The 18378-nt window shown below is 47.2% G+C and overlaps 2 long non-coding RNA genes across 9 annotated transcripts; one reads left to right on the top strand and one right to left on the bottom strand.

The window, feature by feature from the left end:
• Positions 1 to 2582: 2582 nt before the first annotated feature.
• On the bottom strand, positions 2583 to 9571 carry LOC144366338 (uncharacterized). Its single transcript, XR_013425388.1, has 2 exons — positions 8622 to 9571; positions 2583 to 6554 (listed from the first exon to the last, which is right to left on the bottom strand). It is a non-coding gene; the product is annotated as an uncharacterized LOC144366338 (long non-coding RNA).
• Positions 3285 to 18056, top strand: LOC120888963 (uncharacterized). 8 transcript variants are annotated; one of them, XR_013425380.1, is made up of 6 exons: positions 8952 to 9362; positions 9790 to 9851; positions 9971 to 10030; positions 14216 to 14272; positions 17211 to 17303; positions 17670 to 18056. It is a non-coding gene; the product is annotated as an uncharacterized LOC120888963 (long non-coding RNA). The 8 variants fall into 8 exon arrangements; XR_013425383.1 differs by lacking the exons at positions 8952 to 9362; positions 9790 to 9851 and adding an exon at positions 3285 to 3416; XR_013425382.1 differs by lacking the exons at positions 8952 to 9362; positions 9790 to 9851 and adding an exon at positions 8402 to 8945.
• Positions 18057 to 18378: the final 322 nt, after the last annotated feature.

The raw sequence follows: 18378 nt of genomic DNA, 5'->3' as shown, positions 1-18378 counted from the left end.
ATGGAAAGAAAGGCCCTTGTCATGGGGCGAGGCCAGTTGAGCCGGGTTAAAGCCAAAGAAGCCATGCTTTAGAACGACACACCTCTTTAGGGCAGCTTCCGATCTCTGGGTACAGAGTCAAGCAGTGTTGGGTCTTCCCAGCGTGAACTTTAGCCAGATGTGCATTACCGTGGTAAGTCCCGTTCAGGATGACCGGGTGGTGTGATGAGAAGGAGCCCACCTCATGCTGTGACTGGCAGCTGCCCTCATCCACACGGCCATCTTGCCAAAGACTACAAGTCCCAGAATCCATTGCACCCGAATCCACCTGCAACATCCCCTGTTTAAGGATGGCCCAGGAAGGCTCTCCCTGCCTCCCCCAGAAGCATCCCTCTTTGACTGGCAAGCTGGAAGGTAACCACCCCGGCCTAGACTCAGGAAAATGCTTTGTTTCAACAGATAGCAGAGACTTTTTTCTTTCTAGTGGCTTCTTTACACCACGATGAGACAGGAAAATCAAGACCTCTGGCAGGTCATGGCTCATTCATTCAGCCAGGAACCGGAACCCTGGCGAGATGGAGGGTATTGTCAGAGGGGACTCATGGCAGTGAATAAAAAAAGTGAAACCAGATGTTCTTCCCTCCAGTTGCTTCACATCCATGCAGGGACTTGGGGGAGGAGGCTATAAAAATGTCACAGCCCTTGATTCCTGAGGCTCAGATTTACGTGCCTGGTAACCTCGCACCATAAATCCACCACCCTGGCTGGAGCATCAGCTTCCGAAGGGGCAGGCCCAGCTGTGGTGTTGACCCGAGGAGGCTCATTGGGCTGGGGGTGGGGGGACGCGGGTGAGGAACACGTGGGCAGGGAGTCTGGCTGGGAATCGAGATTGCTTTTCAAGAACTTTAAAGTGGGCAGGAGATTTTACAAGGTTGGCTCGGACGTTGGTCTTCTCAGGAGATAAGCCAAGCTCTTTTACATTTTGGCCTGAAAGGGAACTGGGTTTCTGTTTGGAAACGATGGACAGATGCAAGAGAGCTCCTTGGGAATGGATGCTCTGTAGGCAGAGTTCTGACGCGGGTCAAAGTGTTGGAAAGAGAAACAAGGAGTCGGCTAAGCCAGACCTTCGGGGCCCACGGAGGCTGGCATGCATCCTGAGTGTCCCTAGGAAGCCACCAGACTTAGGCCCTAAAATGGTTATTCTGTCGTCCATGTGGAAGATAGGCAAGGGGTGGAGGTGAGACTAGGAGCCGGGAGGTAACTGAGGGCGTCTCTGATGGAAGCCCAGGCGAGTGGTGATGGACACTTGAACAAGATGGAAGCAGAAAGAAGGTTGAAGGGGGAGTGGACTCAGAATTCAGGTAGGGAGACAGTGGCCACCACTGGGGGTTCCAGTGTGGACAGTGGAGTGGTCAGCGGAGTCACTGAGACAGGGCATCCAGGAGGAGGACCAAGATTGTCGAGAAGGTCAAGAGTTTGGTTGTGGACATGTTGGGTTAGAAACCCGTATAGACGCCCTGTGTGAATGTTTTAGAGGGTTTGGTATACAGGTTTGGGGGTATGAACAGAGACCGGGACTGCGATATTAATTTGTAAGTCAGACAGAAGATTAAAAATATATGATAGAAGAAAAAGGTAAAAGTGGAACTTCCTCCTAGCCCACACAGTTGCCCCTGTTGTGGACACTATTGCTGTGGTCCCCTTTTGGCCACCATGTCAGAGGGCTTTAGGTCACGGGAGCCAACGCATTCAGGGCTAGTTCTCCTTCTGCTCCCTATGGCTGGCATGTATCCTTAATCTTTATAGTTGAACCTATCTGTTACGAATCTCAAATATCCTCAGAAGGCTCATGTGTTGAGGGTTCGGTCCCCAGCTTATGGCACTCTTGGGAGAGGGTGAAACGTTTAGGAGACAGGACCTAGTGACAGGAAGTTAGGTCACGAAGGTGTGCCTTTGAAGGAACCCCGGTTCCCTCTTGTCTTTCTCTGTGTCCCCCTGCTGCCATGGTTGAGGACCTCCTCCACCACGTGTTCCTGCCCTGAAGTGCTGCCTCGCCACAGGTCCAAAGACAGTGGAGCTGGAGCAACGATGAACGGAAACCTCTGAAACTGTGAGCCAACATAAACCTTCCTTCCCTGTAAGTTGATTATCTCAGGTAATGTGTCACAGCATGGGGAAGCCGACACACACAGCCCTGAGGTTGCACTACCACTCCTATTCACGGCATGGAAGTTTCTTACCATCTTGACCTTAGACAAACTAAATTCCTCCCAAGCTCTCCATTTATGTCTTTTTGCATCATCTGGCTCAAATTTTCTGCTCTTTTAGTATTCCCCCAGCTTGTTGACATTTTTACAGTGGGTATAACCTTATTATTTGATTACTAGTCACTCAACATAAATGATGGGCTTTTCATTTCATCCATGTTGCTCGACGTGTGACATTAGTTTTTAAACATTCTCACCATTAACTTCTGATAGCTGACTTCACAACACGTTTCTAGGTGTATACCCAAGTGACTGAGGGTCAGGGTATCACCACTCACCGTGAGGATCAGCCAAGATTTTCCTCTGTGGTACCCACCGACAAGAACGTAGGTCTCGGTCCGCCCATTCTGTTTATGCTCATCGTGTTTCATGCAATTTCCATTTTACACAGTGACTATGGTTTTCATTTGTTCTAATTAAATAGTAGCAAATGTTCAGTTCAATGGATTCTTCATATAAACAGACACAAATAGCTTCCTCCTCCCTCCCCCAAGTGAGGCAGAAAACAGATGCAGGCTCAGGCTGTTGTATTAAAGACCACATTTGTGTGACTGAAGCTGGAACAGATGCCCTGGGACAGCTGAGTGTTGGGTTCCTTGGAAGCAGGGATTACTATGGTCTGCTGTGGAGTCCTGGTCCTGCTCTGTTTGAGCAGAGGATGGGACCCTTTTCCACTCCACCTGTGACCTTCCATCCCCTCCTGAATTCTGGGAGCCTGTAGAAGTCTCCTCTGGAAGTAACAAATGGAGCTCACAGCTAGGGACAGGTGCATGTGTAGTCCTCCTTACTCTCTTGGAGTGCTTGCCTTTGTCGACGTCTGGTCCTCCCTGGATGGGACCTTCAGATTTCATCCCACTCTGAGAGCCCTGTTAGAGATAACTGGGATCACCATGAAGATTTAGAAGTTGGGAGGATATGTGGAGTACATACAAGGGAGGGGAAGGTGTGGACCCAAGTTTTTAACTCATTTGAATAAATACCAAGGAGTGTGATTGCTGGGTCATAGAGTAGTGTTTTTTTTTTTTTTTTAAGAAACTGAAAATCTGCTTTCCAAAATGCCTGTGCCATTTGCATTCCTGTCAACAACAAAGAGGGAGACTGGCCGATGTTCCGCGTCCTTCCCAGCATCTGGTGTTGTCAGCATCTTGGGTCTGGGTCATGGAAGCAGGTGTAAGTGGCATCTTGTTGTTCTGCTTGGCAGTTCCCTAGTGACATCTGATAGGCAGCATCTTCTCCTGTCTTTATTTTTCATCTGTGTATCTTCTTTGGTGAGGTGCCTGTTCAGATCTTTTGCCCATTTTCAATTGGGTTGTTTGGTTTTTAATTTTTTGAGGGGATGGTACCCAGGATTGAACTCAGGGGCATGCGACCACGGAGCCACATCCCCAGCCCTATTTTAGTGTTTTATTTAGAGACAGGGTCTCCCTGAGTTGCTTAGCACCTCGCTTTTGCTGAGGCTGGCTTTGAAACTCACAATCCTCCTGCCTCAGCCTCCTGAGCCGCTGGGGTTACAGGCATGTGCCACGGCACCCAGCTGCCTCACCGATTTTTTTTTACACGCTATTTTTATATACATATGTGTGGCGGCTTAAAACTATGTGCAAAAATTATTTGGTATTATGTCTTTCAAAATGTAGAGCCCTATTTCTCTTGCCTGGTAAACGGGCTACCCTTAATTGCTTCTAACAAATAGAATAATACAGAAACGATGATTTCTGACTCTCGAGAATAGGTCTATCTCGTGGATTTCCAGATCTGGCAAAAACTAGCTGCTACGTTTTGAGTCTACTTAAGCGACCCTATGGACAGGTCCATGGGGCAAGAAACTGAAGCCTCTTGTGAACAGTCAGCAAGGAACTGAGGTTTTCGCCAACAGCGTGTGAGGGTTCGCAAAGCCCCAGTCATGCCTTCAGCTGAAACCTTGACCCTGAACTAGAACTATCCAGCTAACAGCTCCCGGATTCCTGACCTCAGATCCTGTGTGAGACAATGCTTATTGTTGTAGGTTTCTAGGTCTTGGGGTAATTTGTTTGGAGCAATAATTAATGCAATGGGTTAATTTCTTCCTGATGATTACTTTTCACAAGTTCTGTTATCATATTATCTCCTCTGCCAAGTCTAATCACTCTCCTCTTGCTCTCTCCATCTCCTGCCCTGTCTGGGTGGGTAATTCTCTTGTGTTGTGATATTTTATAATACATGTGTTGGTGTATCAGGTAGGAGGCTTTCCTGAAAGAAAGAAACTCAACTAAAAGTGGCTCATACTGAAAGTGGATTTCTTTTTTTATCTCATGTACCAAGAAGTCCACAGATAAGGTCACCAGGGGTTTGATCAACTGAGTGGCTGAAATACATCAGCAGGGACACAGGTCTTTAAAACTCTGTTTTTAAGCAGGTGCCATGATGCACATGTATAATCCTGGCTACTTTGGAAGCAGAGGCAGGTGGATCTCAAGTTGGAGGCCAGCCTCAAATAACTTAGCAAGACCCTGTCTCAACATAAAAATTTTAAAAGAGCTGGGGATATAGCTCAGTGGTAGAGTGTCCCTGGGTTCAATCCTCAGTCCTGCAAAACCAAAACAAACCTAGACAAAACAATATCAACCACCAAGAAAAACAAAGGCAGCAGCCCATATTCTGGAGGGAGACTTTGAGACTCATTCTTCCTCTAACCCTCTAAGATGTTGGAATCCTTCCGGTCATCAGTCCTATCCTTAGTCATCTTTGCACTTCATGTCCAAAATTAGGGGCTACACCCCTTCCTAAACTAATTACTATGCAAGGGGAGTAAAATTAGTGAGACTGCCTCAGACTAATGAAAACTTAGTCCTGGAACTGGGGGTCGGGACTGTCTTCCCTGACAACATGGCTTTACGATGGAAAGTGAGGACTCTGAATGAAACGGGAATTGCATTAAAAGTAAATGCTACTGATAGGCAACCAAAATCATCTACTGGGGTGGGGTGTTATGATCTTTACTGTGATGGAGGCTTCGTGGTGTCTCTTCTAAAAACTAGTCAAGTCTCCTATGCACTGTTGGTCCCTCTCCTGTGCTCTTTCTTCTTGTGGATTCCTGCCCCGTTGTTCTTTTATTATAATTTTAAAGAGACCACCTCTGAAGGGAAAAGGGACAAATGTGTGTTTTCAGTCTGTCTTCTTCATTTGGAAATAACTATTAACGATTGCTTCACTATTGTTTCTCAGACTTCGTATTGTCAATTATTAGTCAGGGAGATCCAGAGTTTTAAAACAATGAAACAGGGTAGAAAATACCAGATGGCATTATAGCAAGATTGAATGTTGTTTCATGAAGTATTTGCTTCAGTAGAGCGTGTGTGTGTGTGTGTGTGTGTGTGTGTGCGCGCACGTGTGTGTGTGTGTGTGTGTGTGTCTGTGTGTGTGTGTGTGTGTGTGTGCTCGTTAGGGATGTATTTCTTGGTATAAGCTGAACTCAAAAAAGTCTTCCTGGGCTTGGTGGTAGGCGCCTGTAATTCTAGCAATTTGGGAGGCTGAGGCTGGAAGATTGCTAAGTTCAAAGCCAGGCTCAGTGACTTAGTGAGCTAAAAAGCATTGGGTACGTGGCTCAGTGGTTAAGCATCCCTGGGTTCATTTCCTTGGTCCAAAAAAAAAAAAAAATCCCAGAAATAGTCTCAAAAACCCACACAAAGTAGCAAGTCCTAGGTGGGACTAGGAGCACCTTTTTGAGATTAAACGTGGAGCTTGACTGAATCTGCTCCTGAAGTCAGGACTGGCGCCTGATTTTCTGTTGCTATAACTGAATGCCACCGGCTAAGTAATTTATAAAGAATAGAGGTAACTAGAGCTCACAGTCTTGAAGGCTGAGAAGCACGATATCAAGGTGTAGTATCTGGTGAGGGTCTTCCTGCTGCATAGGGCATCCCATGGTGAGGCAGAGCAAGCCTTCTAGCGGGGGCCTCTCTTCCTCTCTTTATAAAAGCATCAATGCCACCATGGGGCTCCCATTCTCACAACTTTATCTAATCCTAACTAACTCCCAGAGGCTCCACCTCCAAATACTTCCAAACACATGAACTTTGGGGGGGGGGCATATTTAAACCACAGTTGCTTCCAGGAGCCACCGGTCCCTCCCGTAAACATCTATGGAAAGATGGCATGATCCAGATGTGCAGAGAGTCGCCAAAGAGGAAAGGTTCTGATTTTATGCTGAGTTGCTGGAGCTGCACACTGTAGTAGGATCACAGTTTATTTCCAAGGCTTACGTTAGACCCATCTTGCCTTGGAAAGCCATGTGTGCCATCAGAGCCTGGTGTGCACATTTTCCAATGCCTAAAATTTTCAGAAAGCAAAAACATCCTTCTGTGAATGAACCTTTTTTTTGGTAACAAAACATGCCTTGGTTAGGAAGCTCTTTCCTCTGTCCGGGTGAGGTCACTGTCAGGTGTTCTGGGGACATGCATGAAACCTGACAACCTGAGAATCTCTTGGCCCTTGGGGTGGCCTAGAGAACTCAGTTTGACAGCTCTTTGCTGTCCCCTGTTGCCTTGGTGTCCTGCCTTTGTGGACAACCCACCCTTGCTTTCATCTTGCTCCTGTTGTTACCTGCGCCTTCTGCAGTTCATTTAAAAAATTATTTCATTAATATCTACTTACTTCCTGCACCATTTTTCCCCTCCTCTTTTTACTTTATCCAAATTTCTTTATCTTCTTTTTCCTTCCTAATGTCCATGTTTTGACCATGTCTCTTTAATTTTTTTTTATTTAAAATTCTGTCCTTTGCCCTCTCTGCCCCAGTTCCCCCTCCACCTACCCAATCCCTGTTTCTTTCCCTGAAGCCATTGACTTTCTATTGGCCACTTACTGCCAAGGCCTAGACCCAGCAGAAGACACTTTATAGAGTCAGTGGGACAAGGCAATGGGGGGAGGGGAGGGGACTGAGCGACCGTCAGAACTGGGCCACCCAGGAGGCAGGGTTGCCTGGCCAAGGCTTGCCCCACACTTTCATCATATGTCACCCATATTAAGTCACAAAGGTCAATCTTAACCAAATCTGTTGGTTACTCAATGGAGAGAGATGAGTACACGTCGAGGGTGCCAGGAACAAGATCCAAAAACATCTTGGAAGACATGGAAAGGGGCTGAATCTAATAAGAAAATGTTTCACTTTCTTCGCTTGAGTGGAAAAAGGAATTGCATAAGCCCAGGAAGGGGCACATGTGGCCGAGCAGCAAAAAAAAAAAAAAAAAAAAAAAAAGACTTAAAAGGCTTTTAGATAAAAGCAGGGTAAAAAGGAGCCATCAGCAGTTCTGATCCCTCCTCCCCATAAAGCTTAGTTGAGGTTGGGCTTCACCAGACAAGTTCAAAGTCAAAGTTGAGCTGGACCAATCAGGCTCCGCCCCCAAGAGAGAAACAGACACCATCTCTGTTTGTCAAGACCGTCTGAAAGCATTAGGGATGATTAGGGAGGTGGAAAAGAAAAAGGATGCAACAACAATTCAAATATTGAGGAAGAGAAGTCAGACCCATGGTCCCAAGGAGGAGGACCAAGTTCACTGGAGTTGGACTTCATTTTCCACACAAGGATGCTCTTTGCAGCAGGCAAAATTGTCAAAGATAGACGACTGAGATGCTTCATGGGATAATATGCCCTTTCTGGTGGAAAAGTTGGAATGCTTGGTGCAGCATTTCGAAAGGAATCCAAGCATTGGATATGTGGTTGAGCAAGGTGTCAGTCATACCCTCTTATGGTCCATACTAATAGTAAACCATGTAAAAACTAACATTAACTGAGCACTTATGATTGGCTGGGAACATGGTGCTCCATGCTTTATCTGAGCTACTGCATTCAATCCATACAATAATGCTATGAGATAGTTACTATGATTACTACCATCTTGGGGGTGAGAAAATGGGCTCAGGAAGGTGAAGAATGTGTCCAAAATCATGGAATGAAGAAATTTAGTGTGACTACATAGCACAGTATAATTCGGAACCCAAAACCCTCCTGAGGACATGAAGGCACCCTTCCATTTCAAGTCACTGTATTCTATTTTGCGAGTGCCATAGCTACCTTCAGTTTAGAGGCCTCCTTTTTAAATGAAACCACTTAATTGAACGGGGAGGACCCAAGATCCTTGGGTCTGGGTCTAATGGGGAAGAGGGAAGGCACAGAATTGAGGGTGTTCAGAGGACCCACACCTGGGATGTTGAGCGCAGGTGAAACACTTGGGAACCATGCTCAACCAACAGCAATGGCTTCCCATAGAAGCTTCAGGCATGGAGACGGACTGATCACCTCCACCTGATCTAGCCAAAGTCACCTGGTCAAGGCAGAGAGATCTTAGGAGGAGAGAAAATAAAATAAAATGAGACTTGGGGTGGAAAGACGGTGCATACCCCTTCCAGCTCCAGCTCTGGGCTCTTGAGACTTCCACGCTGGTGTTCTGTCACCTGTCACCTTCAGCTGGACACTTTAATCTGCCCAGATCTTTTGCTGCGGAGCCTACTCTGCACAGATCTTCCAATCAGATGGTGCTATGAATCAGGGCTGATCCCAGGAACTTGCCAGAAGAAATGAACGATCACATTGCACAACCCCCCCTTGCTTCCTGCCTCTGGTGACCTGCACTGAGGCACCCCCACTCCCCACCCCACCCCACTTTTCTGTTCAGCATCTCCAACGCCCTCCTTTGGATGGACTTCTTGGTAAACCAGAAAGAGGTGCCTTGGTGGGAGAAGGGACGGAGGCCCATCAATCCTGGTTGCTCCAGGGTCCTTTAGAGCCCCCGGAGCTGCTCTGACAGGGGACTGCCTGACTGGCATGGTCCCGTGAAGGGATGCCACGTTCTTACCTCGCAGGCCAGGCCGGGGCGAGGGCTGGGGGCGGTGGGGGCACGATCGGGGAGCGTGATCCACATGTGTTCAGAGCCTAGCGGCTGGTCTCAGAACTGGGTCACCTCAAAGACGTGCGAGGACGATCTGCCCGATCGCTGGGATCGGATTTCGTCCTTCCCTGTCAAACCCAGCCGTGCCCCAGCTGCTGGCAGCACCAAGGCGCTCTTTGTCCTCGCGTTCCGAGGCCGAGGAGCGAAGTGACACAAAAGGCCTGGCGCCCGAGCTCCCCACCCCGCTCTCTGGGTACCGGATCCTGGCGCTCACAGGGGCCCCGGGCCCCGGAGTGTCTCGGGGACAGGGGGGGGGGGTGTGGGGGGGGGTGCGGGACCTCTGCGGGTTGGTCTTTCCGGCAGGCGCGGGGCTGCAGCTCTTGGGATTGGAGGATGCTCCCCGTTCCCCTTCCCCGAGTTCTCTGCAGCTTGTTTTTTTTCTGCGGACGCTGGAGCCCCAGTGCTTTTGCATTTGGCGACACCCTGTCCTTGAAGGGCGGGGTGGGGGGGGCTGACCCAGAGCCGGATCTGTGCTCTGCGACAGGCTCATGCTGCCCTCTAATGGCCCCTGCCTTGTTCGTTTCCAGGCTGGACGGGGACAGACTCGCAGGCCAGCCTCTTGGAGGGTCTGCGGGGTTGAATTTCCTTCCTTTGGGGTCAGTGAGCTTTTTCCCTTACAGCTGCTCCAAGAAGCAGTCGCTTCTCTTCCTGGGCAACAGATGTCAAAAGTCAGGCAGCGCTGGTGAGGCTGGAGGAGGGGAAAATGGTCCAGCCCTTCTCTGCCTGACCCCAGCGTTTCTTGGCCCATCTCCCCCTGTCCGTTTAGGAACAGAAGGGTCATCTTTTCCTTGTCCCTTGCAGCTCCTGACAGCTGGACAGAGGAAAGCACAGCGTGTTGGCAGAGGCGGTGCCTGTCAGCAGGTTTGTGCACACAAAGGGGGGCTTCCTTTTCCTGCCATGCTGGTGGGGAGGAGTGGAGGGGGGGGGAAGGGTGGCCACTGTGGATCCACCCCTCAGACTTTCCACTTGGCGCCTGGGGAGCCAACTCCAAAGCCAAACACAATCCTCTAGAAAAAAACATCTGCTGGGTTAATGTTTGAAGAACCTGAAGACACTGGTTGGAAATGGTCCAGTTCTGTTTAGAGGGGAATCTAATCCCACTTAATCAAGGAACAAAGTTCAGAGGTGTGGGAGGCAAGCCTGCGACATGCTTCTGTTTTGGTAACTGGGAAGCTTTGTCACCGGATTTGATGGGAAGAAGCTGAAAGAGGGACCCGTTTTCCTCCTGCAAGCTCAAATCTGGCCAAAGTAGAGCATGGTGCTATGAACGCGCTCCATGGCTGGGCAGGGAACAGGGCAAACGTGGGTGCTCCTGAGTTTAGCCTGTCCCAAGTTGTGAAGTTTTTTTGGGGAAAAAAAAAAAAAAACTAAACATGAAATAGAGTACAGAGTGGACCTCCTTCAGCTTTTCTGAAATTGAGGGCCAGTGGTCATGGAGATTGACGAGGTCATACTGTGGGAAGAGTTGCTGGGGGTCACAAACCACTGCTTTCCTCTGCCTGGTAGGGGCGGGCAGTGGAGGACAGGAAGTGGAGGAGGCTGAGCTGATATTAGAGTGAGCATCGTTTTCACATGAGGTTTACATACATGTAGTCCACCCTCCCTTTTCCCTATGTAGAAATGGAAAAGAAGGATTTATTTTATTTGGAACTTTGGTTGCAAAAGCCTGTCATTAGGAAATGAATCTTTCCCTACCCCTTGCCCCACTCAACCTTAAAGAATGATTTTTAAAATTTTTTTTCTGATAATCCTGAACAAATTCTAGGGGGGAAAAAGTTTTAAATGCCCTCCCTTTCTCTTTCTCTCTCTCTTTTTGACAAAACTGACCTGAAATCTTGGCTTTGTCTGTCTTTGGCTGCCTGATGGTGCATATGCAGCCCGAGACTGTATGGAGTGGGTTTCTAAAACAATAGAAGCCCTTGTGCATGTGCTGTCCTGGCCTAATAGGGCCACAGGGTCCTGCTCCCCAGCTGCAAGGGATTGGTGGTAAAGGGTAAAGCTAGCTCTTGGTGCTGGCTCCCCCAAGGGACAGAGCTGGGTCTGAAATAAGTCGTATAAGTTCTCGCTTAAGATTGGTTTGTTTTATAACCTCCACTCCCAAGTAAAAGATGGCATGGTGTGATCTGGGGTGATGGTTTTCCATCTTGTTCAGCCATAGCACTTTACACAGGTATTTCCCCAAGGTTAGGTGCATGCCAAGCTGCTCAGTCTGCTCCTTGGAATAAAAGGGGGGTAACCAGAAGACATCTAGAGACTCCATTGTTACTGTTATCATTATTATTATTGGTAGTAGTGGTTAGTAGTGTGGGGTTGGAACCCAGGGCCTTGTGCATGCTGGGCAAGTATTATATACCTCTGAGTCATCTCCAGCTGGAACTCCAGAGAGTTCTTTAAGTCCCTGACATTTCATGATTCCCTGTGAATGTTCTTCTATGACGAGAAAAAGACAGGGAGATCCACATGTCAAGGTCCTGGGAGAACAGAACCCAGCAGGAGACTTAATCTCAGCAGAATGTACAGGAGGCCCCAAATACACCTGGTATGATAGGTAGCATGGGAAAGCCAGGCAAACCTTGCATCCTGGATTTGCAATTTCCTATTTCTCTGAGCTTCAGCTTCTTCCCTGTTAAAATGAAGAAGCTGTGAACATTAGATTGCATGAATTCAGGGCTTGATATATTGTGAAGAATCCACATAGGTTTTTTTTTTTTTTTTTTTTTACATATATTTTTTTAAACAGTGTTGGGGATCAAACCCAGGGCCTCAGACATGGTAGTCGAGCACCGGATGACTGAGGTACACTTCCAGTCCCAAGTTATTTTTAAAAGCCAAGATTAAAAGGGCTGAATGGTAGTGGAGTGTAGAATGGGCTTCTGTGAGCCCTAGGCCTTGTAGTCAGGTGAGGGAAGGAATTTAGAGTCAAGTAGAAAAAAAAAAAAAAAAAAGCTTTGGAAAATGAAGAGGCAGAAAGGAAGGAGACCTAGGACCTCTTGTGGAGAAAACAGCTCAGATCAGCTGAATGGTCCAGGAAAATGGGAGAAAGCGGAAGATACCAACTCTGATTCTGGGGAATCCAGCTGAGAGCAAAGTCTGGCAGAAGCCAGGTTTATGGCCCAGAAATCTGCCGAGAGAAGTTCTAGCCAAAAGAGGAAAAGGGGAGCTGCAGGGGCCCCAAACTGGGAACCAGTCCAAAGCCACCAGTCTGCCAGGCCAGAGAGGAACTTAGAGCAACAGCCGGTTAAGCACCTGATTAATGAATAAGCTGCTGGCTGGTCCAGGTAAGGGTGCACCTGTGATTTACCTGATCCTGCCAAAGCTGCACCCTGAGAAATCCACACACTCAAGTTGTTTTTTACTCAAACTGTTCGACGAAACCTGGATGTGTCAAGTAGCCTTGGGGGAAGGGATTCCCAGGATTTTTTTTTTTTTTAAATCAGACTTTTTTGGAGCGGGGAAGTGGGGGGGTGTTGATCTTGCCCATGAACAGAAGTGGCCATGAACACAAAAATCAGAATTGTTTTATAAATGTGAGAACTAAAGAAGTTGTCCCTAGAGCCAAATGAGAACACAAGTGAACTGTCTATCATATATTGTTATAGACTTGAGATTACCTTTCAGCCTGTGGACTTTCTGATTTAGTTAGGTTTTAATTTTTATTCATCTGACTTCTCAAACTTTATTTATTTGCAGTGCTGGCAATCAAACTGGGGGCCTCATGCATGCTAGAGGGGCTCTCTATCCACTGAGCTCTATCCCTAGCTCTTTTTCAAACTTTTAATTGAAGCCTAACACGCATTCAGAAAAGTGCCACATCCTAAATGTATAGTTTGATCAATGTTTGCAAATTAAAAAATGCTCATGCGACTAACACACTGATTAAGAAACAGTACATTACCAACATCCGGGGGCCTACCTTCTCTGGCATCAGCTCTCATTTCATCTGGGGCTTTAGGGTTTAGTATGCCTGTATTATTCCCCCTTCCAATTCTGCTTTCTTTTGAAAAAAAAATTTTTTTCAGTATTGGAGATCCAACCCAGGGTCTTGCACATGTTAAGCAAGTAGTCTACCACTGAGCTATATCCCTAGCCCACACATATTATTATAAAATTGTGTTATTGTACATAAAACATATTTTAACCATTTCGAGTGTGCGGCTTAGAGACATGGTACATCACATTGTAGTACAACCATCACCCCCAACAGAAATTCTTTGTCTTCCAGAACAAGCTCTGTGCCCATTAAGCTCTAACTGCCCACCCGCCTTCTCCCAGCCCTTGGCAATCACCATTGCCTGTCTCTATGAGCTGTCTACTCTTGGGAATCCTATGGTATTTGTCCTTCTGTGACCGACTTATGTCACTTAGCATAATATCCTCAAGATTCATCCAAGTTGTACTAGGTTCCCTTTTAACACTGAGTGAATATTCCATTGCGTGTACATGATCATTTTTAATTTTTCCATTCATCTTTTGGTGGACACCCGAATAACTTCCACCTTTGGCTATTGGAAACAATGAACAAGGGTTTATCAGTGTGTCTTTGGAACCCTGATTTCAATTCTTTGGGGCATACACCCAGAAATGGAATTGCTGGATCATCTGACAATTTCATTTTTAATTTTTCTGAGGAAGAGCCGTGCTGGATTTCCACAACTAGTGTAAATAGTATTTTTGTGTGTGTGTGTGCCACGTGGAGATAGAACCAAGGGCCTCGGGCATGCTCCACAAGTGCTCCACCGCTGAATTACACACCCCATCTCTATTGATATATTTTTTTAACAAGCATCTAGTGTTGTAAGGAGTTACAATTTACTCAGGTTTTGCTTGTGTATTTCACAGTACCTCCTATTGTTCCAGTCCCATTATCAGCAGGGCAGCATTTTGTAAGATTATTGACTGCAGTAGAACATTTCTTTTTAAAAGTTCAACCAAAACCTCTGCCGAGCACATTTGTGGAAATCATGTCAGTTCCGTGATTCTAGTCCCCCCTGGGGACCTGGCTCACGGCTCTGTTTTGAATGCTCTACTAAGTTTCATGCTCTGTAGGTCCAGATACCTGAGAGAAGATGCCTTCCGAGTCCTGGAGTTGGGCCTATTCACATGGTAATATTCTTTCTCACTTTAAGACTCCTTCTGTAATTTTATGACAGAGTACTTGGATCAGCCCTTCAGTTATCTTGACGATAAACACTTTATCTGATAAGATAACCCTGCATTTCCACACCTCCTCTAAACTGGCTATTCTAATGAACCCCTCCATCCACCACCACCCCATTGGAAAAAAAAATGCAGTTGAACCACCTATTTGCAGAGCCCCTGAAACCCGGATGGATTACATTCAATACTTTAAAAAAATCATTTTTGTAGATTGTTGAGAAAGAAATACATGGGGTAGATCAGATGATCCTATTTAGCTGTGTGTTAACCCCTCAGAAGCCCAGCTGAATTGTTGCAGTGAGTTCTAGCTAGGCTCAGGGCAGTAAGGGAAGTGTGTCCCAATGTGGTCTGTTGGAGGGTGGTGACCACATAATAGCCATCATTTCCTCAGAGGAAGGAGTGCCCAGGAATAGAAATGAGGGCCTGGCAGTCTCACTGTCCCTCCCTAAGGCTGCCAGCCTATGATGGTGGAGAGGGAAGATCTGTTTCCATGTTCTCTGGAATCTCAGGACAAGTGTGGGATAGGGAGAGCATGGTAAGGCAAAGCCAGGGGTCCTGGGTAGTAGCAGAAATGTGACACTGATCGATTCACCTTGTAAGGTGACATGCAGAAACAGTAACATATACAGAGATCTTAAGCTGTGTTTTATATGCATTTTTTAAATGCATATTTCCAGAAAGCTGTCAGGCCTCTGGGCTCATTTTGTTGGTTTGTGGTTCCAGACTGAAAGCAGATTTTTGTCTGAATCCAAATTCACCCTGTGGATTTTGTTTTGAAAGCTTGCAGTCATTCAGAAGATGTTGCTAGATCGTGTGCAGGGATGAGGTGTGTCTATGTGTGCATGTGTGTGTGCAAGTGCATGGGTGACAACGGAGGCTGGTGCTTATGGTTTGCCATAGTTTTCAGGGAGGGGAGCAAGATGCCCAGCACAGGCAAGACAGGGTGCTTTCCCATGGCTAGGAGTCAGTGGGTTGGAGTGGTTGCTAGCTTTCTGTTACTGTGTCGAATACTGGTGATAAGTTAACTTAAAAAGAGGAAAAGTTATTTGGACTCACCGTTTTAGCAATTTGAATCCATGATTGCTTATCCCATTGCCCAGGCCTGTGGGAGGCAGCACAAGATGGTAGGGTGCAGCCAAGCTGCTCACCTAATAACCAAGAAAGAGGGGGGCACAGGAGATGGAGGGGGTCAGGGTGCCAATACCCCATCAAGGGCACGCCCCAGGAACATAACTTCCTCCCGCTAGGCCCCGCCTCCTAAGGTCTCCACCCACTCCCAGCAGTGCTTTAGGCTGGGACCCAAGGTCAGCACTGGGGCCTCTGAGGGACGTAAGGGCAGGAGGAGGGGCGGAGCTTCCTAAGGACGGGGAGCCTCGCAGGCAAGAGGGGGTGCACATGAGGCTTCCTCAGGCTTCTGCCAGGAGTGACGCGGCCTGCAGCATCCACCAGAGCAGGATGTTGACAGTTGGGGTTGCTTCCTTTGTGGGGTGGGCGGAGCGGGGCCTCTTCACAGCGACCTTAGTTTATCTTGGGGAGAGAGACTCTCATGCTCCCCAGGGAGAGCGGTGGAGATTTCCTGAGCAGATTCTGGGTCCTCACCGTTATGCTTCGGCTGTCTGCAGAGAGTGATGGAAAGTGGTTTCTTTGCTTCTGTGAGAGCCAGTCCGTTACAGGAAACTTGAACTTGCCTGTGTCCAGCTCGGTCAGGATCAGTGGAGATCTTGGACAGTCCCAGGGCAGGACAATGTGAACCACATGTATCATATAAAAAGTAACTACCTGGGGCTGGGGTTGTGACTCAGCAGTAGAGCACTCGCCTAGCACGTGTGACGCCCTGGGTTTGATCCTCAGCATCACCTAAAATAAAAAATAAATAAAATAAAGCTATTGTGTCCAACTACAACTAAAAAATAAATATGACAAAAAAAAAAAAAGGTAACTACATTATCGCCGGGTGCAATGGGACATGCCTGTCATCCCAGCTGTTTGGGAGGCTGAGGCAGGAGGATCAGGAGTTCAAAGCCAGCCTCAGCAAAAGTGAGGTGCTAAGCAACACAGTGAGACCCTGTCTCTAAAATAAAAAAGGCCTGGGGATGTGGCTCAGTGATTGAGGGCCCCTGAGTTCAATCCTTGTATCCATACCCCCCTCCCCCCGAAAAAAAGTAACTACATTATAAAAAGTAAAAAATAAAGAGGCGAAGTGAATTTTTATATTTTATTTTACCTAATGTATAAAAACTGTGTCATTGCAGCATGTAATCAATATGAAGTACCAAGAATCTAAAAATATATTAATATAAAAATATCCGTGAGATAGTTTACTTTGTTTCCTTTTTTCATTTAGATATTTGAAATCCGGGGTATATTTTAATCCTTAGCTCATCTCAATTTGATTTAGCTATGTGCTCAGTGGCCACCTGTGGCTCTGCATTACTGTGCAGGACTATACTAGGGATCTCTACTGGGCAGCCTCCTCTGTCCAGGGACATGCAGCAATGTCTGCAGGCATTTTTAATAGTTATGCTGAGAGGGGTACTACTGGCAGCTCATGGGCAGAGGCTGGAGTTGTTGCTAAACATCTTACGAGGCGCAGGGCAGCTCCACAACAAAGAATTCTCTGTTCCAAGGTACTGGTAGTGCCAAGTTTGAGAGACCTGGTTTAGGCCAAGCTCTCTCTTGCTCTATCCCCTAATGGTGTGGTTTGGATAAGTGTTCTCCAAAGGCCCATTTGTTAAAGGTCCCCAGCCTGTGGCACTGTTGGGGAGCTGGTAGAACATTTAAGAGGTGGGGCTTAGTGGGAGGAATTTAGCTCATTGGAGGTGTGCCCTTGGGAGGGATGGCTGGACCCTCTTCACCTTTCTTTTTTGCCTCCTGGTTGCTGAAGGGTGAGCAACTTGTAACACCACACACTCCCCACCATGATGTGCTGTCCCAAAGAAATAGGACCATCTAATCATGGACTGAAACCTCTAAAACTGTAAGTCCAAATAAACCTTTTGTCTTTATAAGCTGAATATCTCAGGTGTTTGTTAGGGTAATGGAAGACTATCTAACACACCAAACTATTTTTCTTTTATCTTTTTCCCCCCCATAGTAGCAGAAATGAGGCACCAAGGGTCGGTTGGTAGGAGGACAGATGCTGGCACACAGGGCTCTTGAGCTGGGTCCTAGGGAATCCCCAGCATCACAGACGGGAGGGTAGTAGGTATTCCCCATCTTTCCTCCAGCACAGCTCAGCAGAGGAATATAAATGTCAGGACACATGACACAATCCAGAAACCACCCCCACCCCCCATGATGTTCCTCCACACAAGAGTTTCTTTTGTGTTTCATGAAAATTTAGGGAAAATTCTTACACTTGTCAGAACCTGACGTCGGGGCCCAAGAGACAAAGGAAATGCTGAACCCAGCAAGAATTCTGCAGCTGACCCTCGGCCAGCAGTGGAGGAGGTCTTCAAAGCATGGGGTGTCAGAGGGGAGCATCTTGCAATGAGATCGGGTTTCTTACACAACCACCAGAGGACCCTGAACAGTTCCTGAAACTGTTCCTACTCAGTAAAAAGTACTTTACACTGAGCAGAAGCCACAGCTTAAAGGTACAAGGACTAACTGTGGTGCCTTCTCCTTAGTCTCCAGAGGGGCTCTTTTTATCCCCAGGAGATATGGACGTGGAAAGACACTGGCCAGGGAATGAATGAGTGATTGAAGAATAAATGAACTGCACAGAGAAGCTGAAGCCAGAAGCTGACCTTTGTTCTTCGTTTCATTGTTAAGCCACCCAATTGTTTTATAGTTGTTCTTTGCTGACCCTTGGCCTCCTTGGCTGGTGGTGTCACCTCCCTCCTTTCTCCTATCCAGCCCCATTCTGCATTCCTGAATTTATTTGTGGGTGGATCCACTCCACCTTGGAAATGGGGTGACACCCTTGCTCCTTGGGTGTAGCCTTGGGACTCCTTGCAAAAAACCCCTTCCTTTTCCTGTGTCCCACACTCCTGGGACTTCCTGAATCGGTGACCTTTGGGCCCTTCTTGAGCCTGTCCAACCTCTACAGG

This window comes from Ictidomys tridecemlineatus, chromosome 8 (assembly GCF_052094955.1).
Source record: "Ictidomys tridecemlineatus isolate mIctTri1 chromosome 8, mIctTri1.hap1, whole genome shotgun sequence".
NCBI lineage: Eukaryota > Metazoa > Chordata > Mammalia > Rodentia > Sciuridae > Ictidomys > Ictidomys tridecemlineatus.
The sequence above is the reverse complement of the archived record's forward strand: the minus strand, read 5'-3'. Positions and strand labels throughout refer to the sequence as shown.